The 14725-nt window shown below is 38.9% G+C and overlaps 1 protein-coding gene across 4 annotated transcripts in view; it reads left to right on the forward strand.

Moving 5' to 3' along the window:
• Nucleotides 1-14725, forward strand: part of dlgap1b (discs, large (Drosophila) homolog-associated protein 1b) — an 81684-nt gene that overhangs the window by 28071 nt on the left and 38888 nt on the right. For 3 of the 4 annotated variants that reach the window (XR_003299042.1, XR_003299043.1, XM_026364392.1), the window contains exon 2: nucleotides 1928-2013. The gene's annotated coding sequence lies outside the window, so the exon portion shown is untranslated. Of the gene's footprint in view, nucleotides 1-1796; nucleotides 2014-14725 lie in introns of those variants that run through there. The other variant, XM_026364393.1, reaches the window with a different exon arrangement.

A 14725-nucleotide genomic window follows, 5' to 3' on the forward strand; every position in this document is an offset into this window, starting at 1 on the left:
ACTTTAGCAGATAGGAGGGGATGGGTTAGGTCCGCAAATCCAAACCAAAATTAACATTATAGTAAGAACAATAACTAAACATTGCCTCTTGTTGGAGATATAAAAGAATTTAAACATCTGAGTTCAATCATATGTGTATTTTAATTTTTTTTATTTTTTTTTTTATTTGCTGGTTACTATATTGAAGCTGCTTCACTGTATTCATTTAAATATAATGGCTTTTGACAGCAGTACCAGCATTATTCATTCTTATATGGACAACTGAGTCAATATTTGTTTATTTATATAGTCACATATTCATCCATATTGACATACAGTATCTAAATCGACTTAAATGTAGGGACAATCGTTTCTATTACACAGTAAATGGTAATGTATCAGAAAGCTTCACATGGTCAAAAGTACAGGTTAAAACATAAAATAAAATAAGAATAAAAGCAGCACAAATGGTGTAAAAAATAAAACCAATAAAACAGATAGCGAAATAAATAAGACAGTACATGTATATATGTAAATACAAATACATACATATACACATACATGCATGTACAGTGGCAAGAAAAAGTATGTGAATGGTAAAAGTATTGGAATTTCCTGCTTTTCTTCATTCATTTGTCATAAAGTGAGGTTGAGGTTTGAAGAATGAGTTTGGATGTTAAATGTTCCTTTTTCAAATAACAAAGTGATCAATGCAGAAAACTAAAACGTATATATGTTAAGGGTAGGAATAAGAAGATCTTCCAAAGAAACCCTACTGGAGTTAGGCCACGGCCGGGATCTGAACCCCAGTCTCCCATACATACAAGGTAGTTACCACTACACTACCCAACCAGCTATAGATAGTGATACTATATGAATCTAACTTCACAAGTACTTCAAACTGACCAAAGACTTTTGGTTTATTGGTATCCCTGCATCCCTGTCATATGAAAAGGGCTTGCAGCCCCCCTTGTGTATTAATGTCCTCCTTCTGACCTGTTTGTATGTGCATGTATGTGTGTGTGTGCAACCTGTTCGAACCAATCCCCACCTGGCAAGAGGCAGACAGACCGCCATCTGTTCTGTGCCCCCACACTGAACTACATGCCACCTCTTCCTCATCACCTTCATGGGATATCAGGGAGTGGATGCTTTCTGGAAAATTCATCTGCAAAGAGTTAGTTCATTTTCACAAGTGCAGCAACGAATCCGGTTTGATGGGTTATTACACGGAATAATTATGTTAAGATGTGTCTCGTAGTTGGATGTTTCTTACATAAGACATTTCCACATGATGGAAAATGCTCAGCAAATTGACAGTCCACTGCTGTAATCTGAGAGGAGTGTTGAGGATGTGCTCTATTGTAAAGAAGAGTGAGTCACTGCCCTGAGACAAAGCCTCGTTTCACCCTCCCTCAAAACACCTCAAGGACTTGGTATGCTAGATTTAAAGAAGACAAGCTTAAACGGAATTTCTTCCCCTTATCTTTTCTTTTTTCGTGTCAGCAGTGAATGTACCCTCCCTTCTTTTGTGCAATTTCTCTGAGATGCTGTTTCCCAAAAGACTGAGTGTGGAATGAAGCTAACACACTGATGCTGTGAATTCACAGCCAAACAATATTGGCTTTAGCTGATTGTGCTCACAGACATTTTAATGGCTTTTAATCCAACCACTCTGGTCAATGAAGATCAAAGTTTTCTGTTTTCCTCTTGGATTTGCTTGAAAACCAGCAAGGATTTGTATATTTCTCTCTTTTTCTTTTCCCCTCTAACAAGAATTATGCTGCTGCAACACCGGTGTGAGGCTGGAAGAACAGCGGGGTTCAACATCACAGCATGAGCACATGACACAGGGACCAGAACATTCGCCACCAGGAGCACCACAGGAGTGTTTTGATGTGTTGTGATGAATTCTCAGTGACGGACTTTTGTCTTTATTCACTTCAAGGTGGAGAAATGAGCACGCACGGAGGACGAATAACCTGGAATTAAGCACAGGAGAGAAAAGATGCCAAAGATGAGACAGTAAAGAAGGTGAGTTGCACTTCTCAGCTTGCTTGTTCTCCATTGGATCATTATACTGCCTACGGTGCTGCTCTAAGCGCTTTATTGATGCACAGGTCAGTGAGCACCTATAAAGTTCTGGGAAAAAAAAAACCCTTTCTTATGTATGCTATATTAATTCTGTTATGACAGCTCCTGAATGCATCAGTTTTCACACCTGCACACTCATGACACACCTTTGATCTTTTCCCTGCTATCAAAAATCTTTTAGTGTGCCCTTAGTGAAAAAAAACACATCTGTCAAGGTTGACAGTCTAACACTGGTGGCAGCAGAAATGAGACACAAAGAGGCAGATTGGCAAAGGGGTGAATGGCAGGCAAAAGGGACATCATGGAAAGACATGGAGATGAGACAAACAGAAGCGGGACGGAGGTTTTACAGAGATTGCTGAGTAGAAAATGCTCGTTCCCTGTATGTGTGGAGATAACTGGTGACAGAGCAGATGGTGGTGGTGAGATAAACAATTTAAAGAAGCGTGTTGAAGTGCTCAATAGCAAATAAAAGTGCTGAGCGTGTTAACTCGGCGAGGCTTAAGTTCAAGCACTCTAACAGTGTTTTGGAGGCGATAAAAACGCAGGGAGGGCAAAAGGATTTCAAGTTACCAGTCAGAAATAGAGTCATTGACATTTTTATTTGAGTCATAGGAGACAAATACAAACGTCAATACTTATATTTTCATCTTTCTACTATACGTTAACCTGCTGTATAATACACTAGTGATCCAAGCTGTTTATGAATGTTTCAGTGTAAACAAAAGATAAAATATTTAAGCCAGAGCTGTGACACAGTGTATGTGTATGGATTACTTTGCCCTACTTTGTGCCTTCATATATTAAATTCCAGTCACAAAGCTAAGTATCCCTTTCTCTAAAACATAAACCCAGAAAGGTTTGAAAAATCCTGGTTGTTTACCACTAGAATCATTTAGGACAGAGGAGTTTTATAACCTATTTCTAAAGGTGCACTCGTTTTTCTTTCTCCTCAGAAGTGATAGCACTAATTAAGTATGCCCATCCCTGTTTTCTACAATTTGAATATGTTTTTAACTTAACAGTTGAATTAATGGTTGTATTGAAGGACCTATTTGATAAAATGAGTATTTTTTTTTTCATCCAGATGGTTAATGAGTTTGCAAAACAGCTGTAAGGGCATGTAAACGGCATTTAGATTTTTTTTTTTTCTTCAAAGATTGTATTTACTTTATGTAAAATCAGATACTTAGCTTTGTGGGGGGGCTTCACGCTGACAATGCTATTTGCCAAATTTTGATTGCTTGTTTTATTCAGTGTTACCGAACACTACGTTTGTAGCTGATGAAATCAAATGAAGTTTGATTTATATACATCGCTGAAAATCACGAATCTGTCTCAAGGGCCTTCACAACCTGTAGAGCATACGACATCCTCTGTCTTTAGTTAAGACAATGGAGAAACAAATATCCAATAGATGTCATGTGTACAGTAGAGAACAGCAAAGTAGATTTACATAGACGATCACATGTACATTATATTATTTATAATTATTATTATATATTATATTATAATAATCTAATCTAATCTAACATAAACCCATCACAGTACATTGTTTGAGTCTTATGCTCATGTATGGACAGGTTTAAAGTTTGTATTTTGACATTTTGTCAAAAGCGGTTCGGCAGTCGGTTTGCTTGATTGTGCACAGTTGTGTGATAACTAATTCTGAGTTATAACTCAAAGTAGAGAGTTGTTATATTTCCAGAAAATCATTCATTCAGATTTTTTTTTCTTTTATAATTTCATTTTTCAGCTTATTCATAACAAGCAGATGTGATGCAGCTGAACAAGAATGGATCATCATTGCCTTGAATGATTAATATATAATCACACATGGGATCCCATCCCTGGCTCAGCTCTTGAAGATGAGCCAACCCTGAACCCTAAGGTCCAGGGCCACTGCCAAAAAGCTGGATTTACAGCGAGCACAGCTTACCATCTGAAAACGTATCATTGCACTGGCTTCGGTCATCATCAAAGGCGTTTTGAAAAGAAGTAATGTGGTATACTCTAAGCCAATGTGTTGTGCATCCCGAGGAAAGTTTGGAGAGGGAGCAGGATTTAGCAGGCACTGGGATAAACGAGTTGATAGCTGAGGCTGTATCACAGAATTCCTGCTGTGCAGCAACACTCTCCAATTTAACATTTCTTTACTACCAAAATGTTAATGTTATCCTGCAAAAACAACATTTGGAGCTTCCAGCTACAAGCAGTTTTGTGTGGAGTGTGTTTATGGAGATTAGGTAGCCAGTGAGTGTGTAATTAGGGATGATCAGATGAGGAAAATCTTGGCCAGTGGGAGGAGAGCCACGGTGCTGTTATTCAGTTGAACAGAACAAGCATGCAGGGTTTGGTGGAGACAAAAAAGAGGAAGAGGAAAGATCAAAGGATGGAGACTGGGGTTGTATGTATGGTGGAAAGTGAGGAGAAGAAAGCGTTTTGAGGTGAGGTGTAAAAGAAAGATGTGGAAATGAGAAGAAAGCAGAGACAAATTGAATTCCAGACTGAAAGGAATGATTGGACATCCAGCTCGACACAACATGCACCTCTGACAGTGTGGAAATGTCTGCTTTTCCTCCTTCAAAGATGCTTCTCATAGATACTTATACATTATCAATAAACAGCCCAGGCTCAGCGGACGCACTGAAGTCGGTGTGAGAGAAGCACATTTGTTCAGATGCGAGGGAAGGTGCTGTCATTCATGTTTTTTCTTTTTTACACTCCATGCATTGGCAGAAATAGGTTGAAGTAGAGGATGCTTGTTATGAAACAGACAGAGTCGTGTAGCAGTTCGATGCAATGGTAAAAACGTAATGTTGTAAAAGCACTTTTGAGAAACGAGGATCAGCTAACTATAGAATTAAAGAGCCAATCATTGTAAGCATAATGATTTATATTTAAGTGGGTGTAATCACAAACACTTCATAATACAGGGTTTTAGCAACTCTGGGAATGGTTTAGTGTTTTTATGATGAAGGTATTAATGGGGCCTTACTGTGTTTTAATGTAGAACACTGGGAAACACTCAAGTGAACTGCTTCCTGACTTCATAATTATACCGCACTTGCACATTTTGATTAAATCCCTTTGTTTTCACCTTTCAGTGAATAATTTAAGATTTTTTTTGCAGAAAAAGGCTCCTTGACCACGGTTCACTACTTGAGCATTAACTTGTAAAATACTGAATGTTAACGTTGTTCAATGTAATGTGTGTCCCCTCAGTACGCCAGGCTGTTATCTGTGTGTACCTGAGCAAATTATGAAATGGGAAGTTAATTTAACTTGCTTGATGAGCGTCATATTTCACAGTCCATTTGTCTGTTCATGAAACACTCAACACCAAACCACCTTTAACACCAAACCATGTTTAACACCCTCGACCCCTTGAATTTCAGCACTTTATTGTGCCGGGGTGGCTAAGGAAAGACATTTGTCTGATGTACTTTCCCAATACAATGTCAAAAACTCAGATGCAATAATTATATTTAATATTCAGATGATTTAGATATTATAAGATTTGACACAGTATCACAGTTCCAGTAAAATTGAAAATGCATAATACTTTACAAACCCGTATTCCAGTAAAGCTGGGACATTATGTAAAGCAAAATGGAAGAATTGTAAATCGTTTGAAAACTTTTTTTCAATTTTCAATTTGTTTGTTTATTAAAACTAAATGCTAAATTGGAAATTTGGGCAACAGCATGTTTCAAAAATGTTAGTACAGGTGCAATAAAAGACTGGAAAGGTTGTGTAGAGCTAAAAATCTCAACATCTCTCAGCAAATTAGGCTAATTGTTTACAGGTCAGCATCATGGTTATTTAGACCGGATATTAAAGGCAATAAGCCCGTGATCTTTGAGGCCTCAGGCAGAATTGCATGAAAAAGTTGTTTAAATTTTATAAAAGGAAGATTAAATTGACTGAATTGACTTGAATTGTCTGTAATTTTTCCATTTAGTGTTATATCATACATACATGTATACACCCCCTGTTAAATGAACATTTAATGCTAAACAAATACTGATTTCATTAGCTTTGGTTGCATAAAGACACTGTGAGTTATTTTGTTTTTAGGATATTAACAAATTCTGGCCAGTCAGAGTGTATCATAAACAAAGAAGAGTTAATCAGGGCTGGGCGTGAGCATAAATCTGACAAATATCACCATTTATCTCTCAGTCTTGATTAGTGTCCGTCTGTATTAATGCCGCATTATTGTTGCTGTTGTTGAACTTCTGCACTTACATGACACAACATGTTGACCACAGGAATCTGCTGAAGGGAAAAAGTCTAATCTCAGAATCTCTAAAGTAATCTCAATTTAGCAACAGGACCTCACATCTGCAGTCTGACAGACGCTGGCTAAGCCTGGGTTGACAGGAGACATTATTGAGTCAATTTTGACGACATAAGCCTTGCTTATTCCACTTTCCAATTTTTATGCCGTCTACGTGTCGCCAAGTTTTGATGTGAGGTCAGCTGGGAGCTAGCCGGTCGCCGTCAGCGGACAGCGCTCACCTGGTCTGACACCTGCCCTCCGTGCAGGCGGCATGTTTGGTTTAGCCTCAACTCTCCACAGTGCGCGAGGAGAGTTGGAATTATGCCTCCTGGCATCTGTGCGTGTGTGCATGTATCCATCAGGTTGTTTTCTTTATTTGTGATTGCTTGCCTTGTGTATGACTGTGTCGCATTAGATATACATCCCCTAGCACTCATGCAAGAAGACACTGTGGTTAGACTTCCCCACCCCTCTTGCTCAGTTGGATCTCACTCCCAGATCTGTCAGACGTCTCTTGACATGTCCTCGATGTGACTTGCCACCCACAGTGAAGGAGAGGCACAAATCATCCAGCTTGTTCTCATCGTTTTACTCAAGTGCCTCCTGTAACCAGCCTGTGACCTCTGGTGTCAGAAGTTAAGCAAATAGCATTGCATCCGTCCTACAGATGGAGTTGATTTAATCTCATCAAAAGGCTTCAGTTGGTTGTCAGCCCATTATGTAAAAGAAAAATGCTCAATCCGCTTTTGTGTTCTTATGTTGACATTTTTCTGTAAGATTCTGTTTTTTTTCCTGGCAGCAGGAAGTTAAAACATTTATGCATGGCAGAATGTATGCCTTATTGCTATATTTCTTTTCACTGGTATTGTTAATACAGTGTTTCATTTTGACCAAGCACATCCACTGTATTACACAAGTTTAAGAAATAATTTAATATAATTGATATTTCATTAGATGCACTAACCTTTCAGATCGGATTAGCTAAACACATAGTAACGCATCAGGAGTGTACACCTTCTCTGTTTACTGACCTGTGATAAAGTGTAGAATCAGTTGCTTGAAATCAGCTGACTCTGGATGTCTCTACAGTAGTTTAACACTCAGACTGCTTGAATGCCATCATGCACAATCAAAATGCATGCGCGTAATCGTGATATATGTTCGAGCAGTAAATGTGGGTCTGCATATTTGTTTCCAGTCACATGTAGCACTAGGCAGATAATTTAAAAAAATACATTCAGCATCTGAAGCAAACAGCGAGGTTTCTAAATAAAAGCACAGATTAATTTGTAAAGTTTAATTGTCCGTGTTCAGCTTATCTGTGCTGCTCACATTTACGTGCACGAGTGGAAGTAGCAGCTATAATGCAGAAGCAGCAGCATTCCTATTATGAGCTACACGTGTATGAACGCAGCAGAAATGCCACAAGGAAGAATCAGTTGCAAGCCTTCCACTGACATTAGCAGCATTAGCAACTTTTTCACATGTGGGTCATGGCTGCAGTTGATGGATGAGGCTGCAGTATGTTATGTAGAACATGCACAGACACACACACACACACACACACACACACACACACACACACACACACACACACACACACACGCACGCACACACAGTCTGTCTCAAGGGTTCACTTTAGTTATCACTGTCACAGCACTATGCCGCCCCTACATAGTCCCGGATTAAACGTCCCAGATTTCACAGCTCTTAAGAGAGAATAAACATGTAGTTATTATTCTATGTGAGCGCAGATGGAAATGTGCATATCCAAACAATGGCAGATGCTTTTTACCTAATCTTTTATTAGTTTGTGTTGTCAGACTTAGAGTGGCTCATGGAACTATATATATAGTTATATAGTTATATATATATATATATGTATGTGTGTGTGTGTGTGTGTGTGTGTGTGTGTGTGTGTGTGTGTGTGTGTGTGTGTGTGTGTGTGTGTATGTATAGTAGTATGTGCATGAGGTATAATTAGTGTGTTGTTTACTCACCAGCCACAGTGTACAAATGGGTGACCATAAAAAGAAATATCCCACAGTAAGTGTGTTAGTAAGGCAGTGGACCACGAGTAGCCACCAGGACAGGTTCAGCACATGTTGACATAGATTAGTCCATTTACGGAAAGTACCTGCTGAACAGTGGCAAGAACCCTTGGAATTAATTACTGGTTGACTCCCACTTGGCAGCAATAACCTCGATTAGGCGCTTCCTGTAGCTGTGATCAGACCTACACATTGTTTAGGAGGAATTTTAGCCCATTCTTCCTGCAGAACTACTTTAGCTCTGTCATATTCTTTGGATGTCTCATGTGTGTGGCTGTCTTAAAATCGTTCCACAGCCTCTCTATCGGGTTGAGGTCTGGGCTCTGACTTGGCCACTCTAAAAGGTGGATTTTGTTCTTCTGAAGTTAACTCCTGTTGTTAACTCCTCAGTGTTTTTGTTCATTGTTCTGTTGCATCACCCACTTCTACAGAGTTTCAGCTGACGTACAGACATTCTCACATTATCATAAAGAATTTTTGATACACTTGGGAATTCATCCTACCCCCCAATCACTGCAAGCTGGCCAGGTCCCTGATGCAGCAAAGCAGACCCAATTCATGATGTTTCCTCCACCTTACTCTACAGGTGGGATTATGTTTTTATAATGATATGCAGTGAGCTTTTAATTCCAGATGTAGTGCTGTGTGTTCTTTCCAAATAGTTCAATCTTAGTTTCACCAGTCTACTAAAGATTTGGCCAATGCCGCTGTGAAGTGTAAATGTGCTCTTTCATAAAATTCAGGCATGCAGCTGTGTTCTTTTTAGTGTGTAGCAGCTTCCTTTGTGGTGTCCTGCCATAGACATCCTGCTAGTTCAATGTTGTACCTACTGTAGACTCATGAACAGAGATGTTAGCCAGTTTCATTGATGCCTTTGACTGTCCTTTGGGGTTGTTTCTTTACCTTACTGATGAGTGTTTGTTGTGTTCTTGGGGTCATTTTGACTGGCCGTCCACTTCTTGGTAAAGTAGCCACAATCCCATAGTGTCTCCATTTGTAGATTGTTTACCTAACTGAAGACTGGTGAAAAATGTCTTTTATATTACTTTGTAACCCTTTCCAGCTTTTGTAATTCAACAATTCTTGATCGTAGATGCTCAGAAAGCTCCTTTTGTGTTTTTTGTCAGTCAGAGTAGCTCTAGTGCACACATCCAAACTAATTTTTTTTTCTCCAAACACCTGACACCAATTAGCATTTTTGTGACTGTGACTTGTCACTGTCAGGTTTTTATGGTTGTTCTCAATAAAGACATAAAGGATCAGAATTTTTTTGTGTTATTACTTTAGGCACATTATATTTGTTAATACTCCAGACTTAGATGAAGATCAGATCACATTTTCGACAAATTAATGCAGAAAACCATGAACTGCCACTGTCAGGTACATTAAGCTTTATGTAACCAGTAAATCTCAATGAGATCAAGATCTCTATTATGAGAGATGTAAGTTTTATTCCTCATTTTGTTCATCCTGGACATGCAGTGTTCAGTGCATTTACCTGGGGTCATTTCAGTTCCTACTGAACTGTACATAAACAGTCAGTATGAAAAGGGATGAATTCTGTGCTATTCTTCTGTTCTTTAATATTTTTGACTTTCTATTCTTCAGAAACAGTAACTGGCCCATATCTGTTGTCATCATGTTCTGGGTCACCTCCATCCTCTAAAAAATGATGAGACTAGGTTTTGGTGACTTTTCACAATTTCTCAAATTCCCTTTGGGTACATGAAGATATAAAGCATAAGAAATGGCGACTTCTGTTGCTGTCCACACATATGATCCCAGAGCGGTTGGTACATATGATTTCTCATTAGCTGGGCTGAAACACATTGTGTTCCACCAGAAAATCCATTTGTTTCCATGGCGATGATGTCTTCCCTTGTCCAATTTCCCTGGCTGTTTTTTATGGATAGCTTTATTGAACTTTATTAAAAAAGAGGAGAGAGAAACAGTTTGTAATCTCTCACACTCGGTAATATCAAGGGTTACAGAGGTAGATCAGTTGGAAAGGCTCAAAGTGATATTTTGTTTGTATTCAGTTGCATTATTATCTTCTAACACTTACTTAGGTTTGACTCCTGGGTAATAAACTATAATTCATAATAATGTATCCCTTATGTGTGGTAGCTCTTGTTGCTATTTATAAAATTAGTTTTATCTATAATTGAAAACAGGAAATTAACTTGTTAGAAATGTGGCCTTAAACTCACAGTAAACTGCCATAATTGTAATAGTAATTGCCGGATTTAATGTTTTTGCCTGAGCAAGTGGAAGTAGCAGTGGAGCTGCCACTTATTCAAAAAGAACTAATTTGAACCGTCTTTTAATGAAAGCAACATACTTTGTGCTTCACTCTATTCAGACACAACCAGCATAGCCTATCCACGGTTGTCCAGTTAAGCTAACAAGGCACTCTGGCCTTGCTTTATGTATGATTTTTCTTTCACTACTAAAACTACATAAAATGTAGGCCTGCAGTCAAAAGACAATTCAGTCATTTCTTTCAAACATCAAGGCATTCTTGAATGAGTCAGTTCGTTTTCATTCCAGTTTAGCAATCTCACAGTCGCATCCCTTCTCCTTTCTTTTAACCAGCTGCCTGAAAAAAACATCCTATGAGGTGGGATTAAGTGATTTTATAGATACATATATATATACTGTACTGTACAAATGTAAAATTTCAATGCTTGAAACTTTTTCAAATGAAATATACATAAGCATATCCGAAAAGAATTGTAATTTTGAAATGTTTTTGTAGAGCTGTACATAGAAATGCACTCTCAGAAGCCTTAGTCACTGACCTTCGAATCCCATGCTTGGTTGCCTCCATTGCTGCATTTTCTGTCCACTTTTTTTCTGTGTTGCTGAAGTTCTTTGAACAAGCAGCCAGAGCTTCAGTGACAGATCTGCCCGAGACAAACAACACCAGGCTTGCTCTAGATTTAATGCCTTTGTTAATTTGTTTACCTTGATCAAATAGACCTCATCACTAGAGGAATTTGTCTCCACAATGTGTTTGGCGAGTCCTGAGCTATAACTCAACACAGACTCCATTTATCAGCGAGAGCCCTGACAGTCAGTCTAATTAGTTTGGTTGTGACAAAGGAGCTGTCTTGTGAAAACTGGGAACATCAATCCATCCATGAAAGCATGTGTCTTCATAATATAGCCAATACAACGACCAGAAACATGCCTATTAGCTGTTGAGTGGAACTGCATCTGTGACGAGGTCTAATGATCCGTTTGGTTAAAAAAGAAATGGTTTAAAGATATGTCGTAAATTTGTCAGTTCACATAGTGTGATCTTGATAAGATGACAAGCAGTTATTTAATGTCTGAATAAGGCCACTATTCAATACAAAGGGAACGTGTGTAAGATGTCATTTATCGAGATAGTAAGGACAACACGTCTGAACCTGGATGCACTGAAATTGACTATGGCCTCCACGAAAACAAGATGGAATGCTGAAAGCATTTTAGCTTTCCCTTTTTTTATTACTTTTTCCATGTCAGATAGTTTGGGAAGTACATCACATAAACTAGAAGCATTAATTTCAAGTTATTCGTCAGAATGTTGCCTCGCTGCTGCCAGAGACGACAGTCAAGGGAGACCGTCATCTATCATTTAAGAGTCATTTTAACAGCAAGACATTAAAGTTAGTGGTTCTCAGCTTCTCCCAACATCCCTAAAAGCCACTTCTACATAATCCAGAAACACAAAAAATTACCAGTTCCCTCAATGGCTTTTTGGCCCCTGGCTGTCTTTAAAATGTTCCACGACATCATTCTCTGGGGGATTTTTTTTTAAAGGCACTGTTCACACGTTCTTAATGGAAACATCTTCTCTGTCACTCCTTCTTTCTCTCTCTCTCTCTGTCTATTTAATTTTGCAATCTTAAAGCTTCAAATATAGGCTACATGTAATTTATCATTTTTATAAATGCAGGTGAATTCCTTAAACTCCTCTGAGTCTATTAAAGTGGCTTAACAGAATGTCCAAAAATATATATCCCCTGTGTGTCTTTATATCACTCAGCAATAAGGCAGAGCATTTAATACTTACTATGTCGCTCTGTAGTTTACGTTGAACTTTTAATTGACTTCTGCCCAGAAAAGCATAATGATAATAGGACTAGTACAAGATAATAATTTCCACGGTTGCCCTATATGTTCAGGTACAATGCAGTAGAAAGTCATAGAGGTACAGGTCGACTGTCATCCTCTTTCTATCTAAAACAGAGAAGACATGAAGAAACATACATCAAGAAACAATGCAATTCACCCTTATGTCCAGTCTGTGCAGTTACTTAATGCAGTAACCTGTAAGTGCTGCACTCTGTCTTCTGATTCATCTGCACAATACCACAGTTACAACCACACACATAAGATGTGCCGCATCCAATGAGGTGATGTGATCCTCCATGGAGAGGAGATTGGTAATGTTTAAAGCTTTGAGAAAATCATTGCCAGGTTTTAGACCCTAGACCTTTAGCAGACTTTTGGCCTCTAAAGGCTGCAGAGAATCTCTGTATACCCTAAGCTCCAGCTTGCAACCACCGTTTGATGTCGATTGAGGAAGATAGACTAACTGCAGTTCAGACAGCAGCCTTTTATTTTGCCAGCAAGAGAGGCTGCAGCAGTCCTCTCATACTAAGGCATATTGATTTCAACACTTCCCACAAAGATTGTGTGCTGTAAGTCGATGTTACTTAGCATTTTCATACTACTTTTGTTCATTTGCTGAAGTAAAGAAAAATTTCCCGCTCTGATGCTGTGTCCAAGAGGCTACTGTGTTACAGGATAAAAAATAAAAAACATCTATTCGCCATTTGTCTCATCTGAGCTCAAAGAAACGTGGCTAAAGCTAAATAGATTTCCGCCTGCTGTGCCGACGGAGCCTGGCTGTTAATGGAAATGAACATTCATAGCCTTATTTGTTTTATCTACTGGTGCGTATTGTTGTCACACCTTGTTGTTCAGCATACAATCACCCTAAATGTAATGAAGTCTCAGTGGTTTTTGGAGCCTCTTCACACAGTAGAAGTAGAAGTAGAAGTAGAAGAAGCAAGTTCTTGGATTTTCTTGCTGTTTTAATTTCTTTGCTTGTTGGGTTTTTATATTCTTACCACGGCATTGGTGTGCCTTTAATAGTTTCCCATGTTGACAGCTAACCTTTCCCTGAACATATCCCCTCATGAGATATGAATGTCTGATCATAGATTAGTCAGTCGAAGTAGTTCTGCTAACCAGCCTCTGTTATTTGCAAAGGCAAATTGTTGACATATCATTTACTAACTACATTTATTTGTGGGGTTGCAGGTTAAGTAGAAAAGAAAAGGTCCTGTTTACTATTAGCGCATCTACATTGTGCAGAAATCAGTCACGGATGAAGTTTGACAGGGATTTAAAAAGAGTGAGATGAAAATGTGCCAGTAAGAGTATTTACAATTTTCTCAGACAGCTGACATTAACTTAATTAGCAAGACAACCAGCTGGGACACTTTTGGCTATATGTTTGTGTCATTTAATGCCATAAATTAGACTATATGCTTTGCAAGAACTGAACCCTTGACAAACATAACAATAGTAACTAAGCGGTTTAGTAAACGGTCACTTAGCAACGTGCAATATGCAACCTAATGAATCTTCTCTTCTCCCTCTACTTCCTCTGTTATGCTCTCGTACCGTTTTCAGCCCTCTGCCATGAGCCACACTCCAAAACTTGTAGAAGTGAATATCTGCCCTGCTGCCAGTGCCGTTCTGCATGGGCGGCTTCAACAGCAACAACCTCTCCACAAGAGCTTTTGGAGAATATTTCTACTAAAACTATTCAAAGAAGTCACACACTGTAATTAGAAGTATTGAAGTATTTCAGAGTTGTAGTATGGCATGTCCAGGTGGTACCCAGGTTACCAGATAAGTAGAACTGGGTCAGTCAGCTACAATGGACATGGAGCATAATAAATAACCACAGCTGTCCATGAGCTTTCCTCATGTCACTGCGGGCCATACCTGACAGACATGGCAGAACCAGCAAATCCCCTTCTTCTCATTGATAAACTGCACTTTACAAGCTAACAGCATCAAAATTCAGCATGGATATGCATCCTGTCAGATACACTGTGTATTTGTATGACTGTGTCTTTGTGTGTGTGTGTGTGTGTGTGTGTGTGTGTGTGTGTGTGTGTGGCTAGTAGGCAGAAAGCCAGCATGACCCAACTTCAGCTTTTCAGCTTTAGTGCAGTGCTGCAGACAGCTGTGCCACAAACACGCTGCTGTGGATCACCGCGAGGGCCTTTTATTTAGGTCACATTCT

The sequence above is a fragment of the Anabas testudineus genome, chromosome 2 (genome assembly GCF_900324465.2).
Source record: "Anabas testudineus chromosome 2, fAnaTes1.2, whole genome shotgun sequence".
NCBI lineage: Eukaryota > Metazoa > Chordata > Actinopteri > Anabantiformes > Anabantidae > Anabas > Anabas testudineus.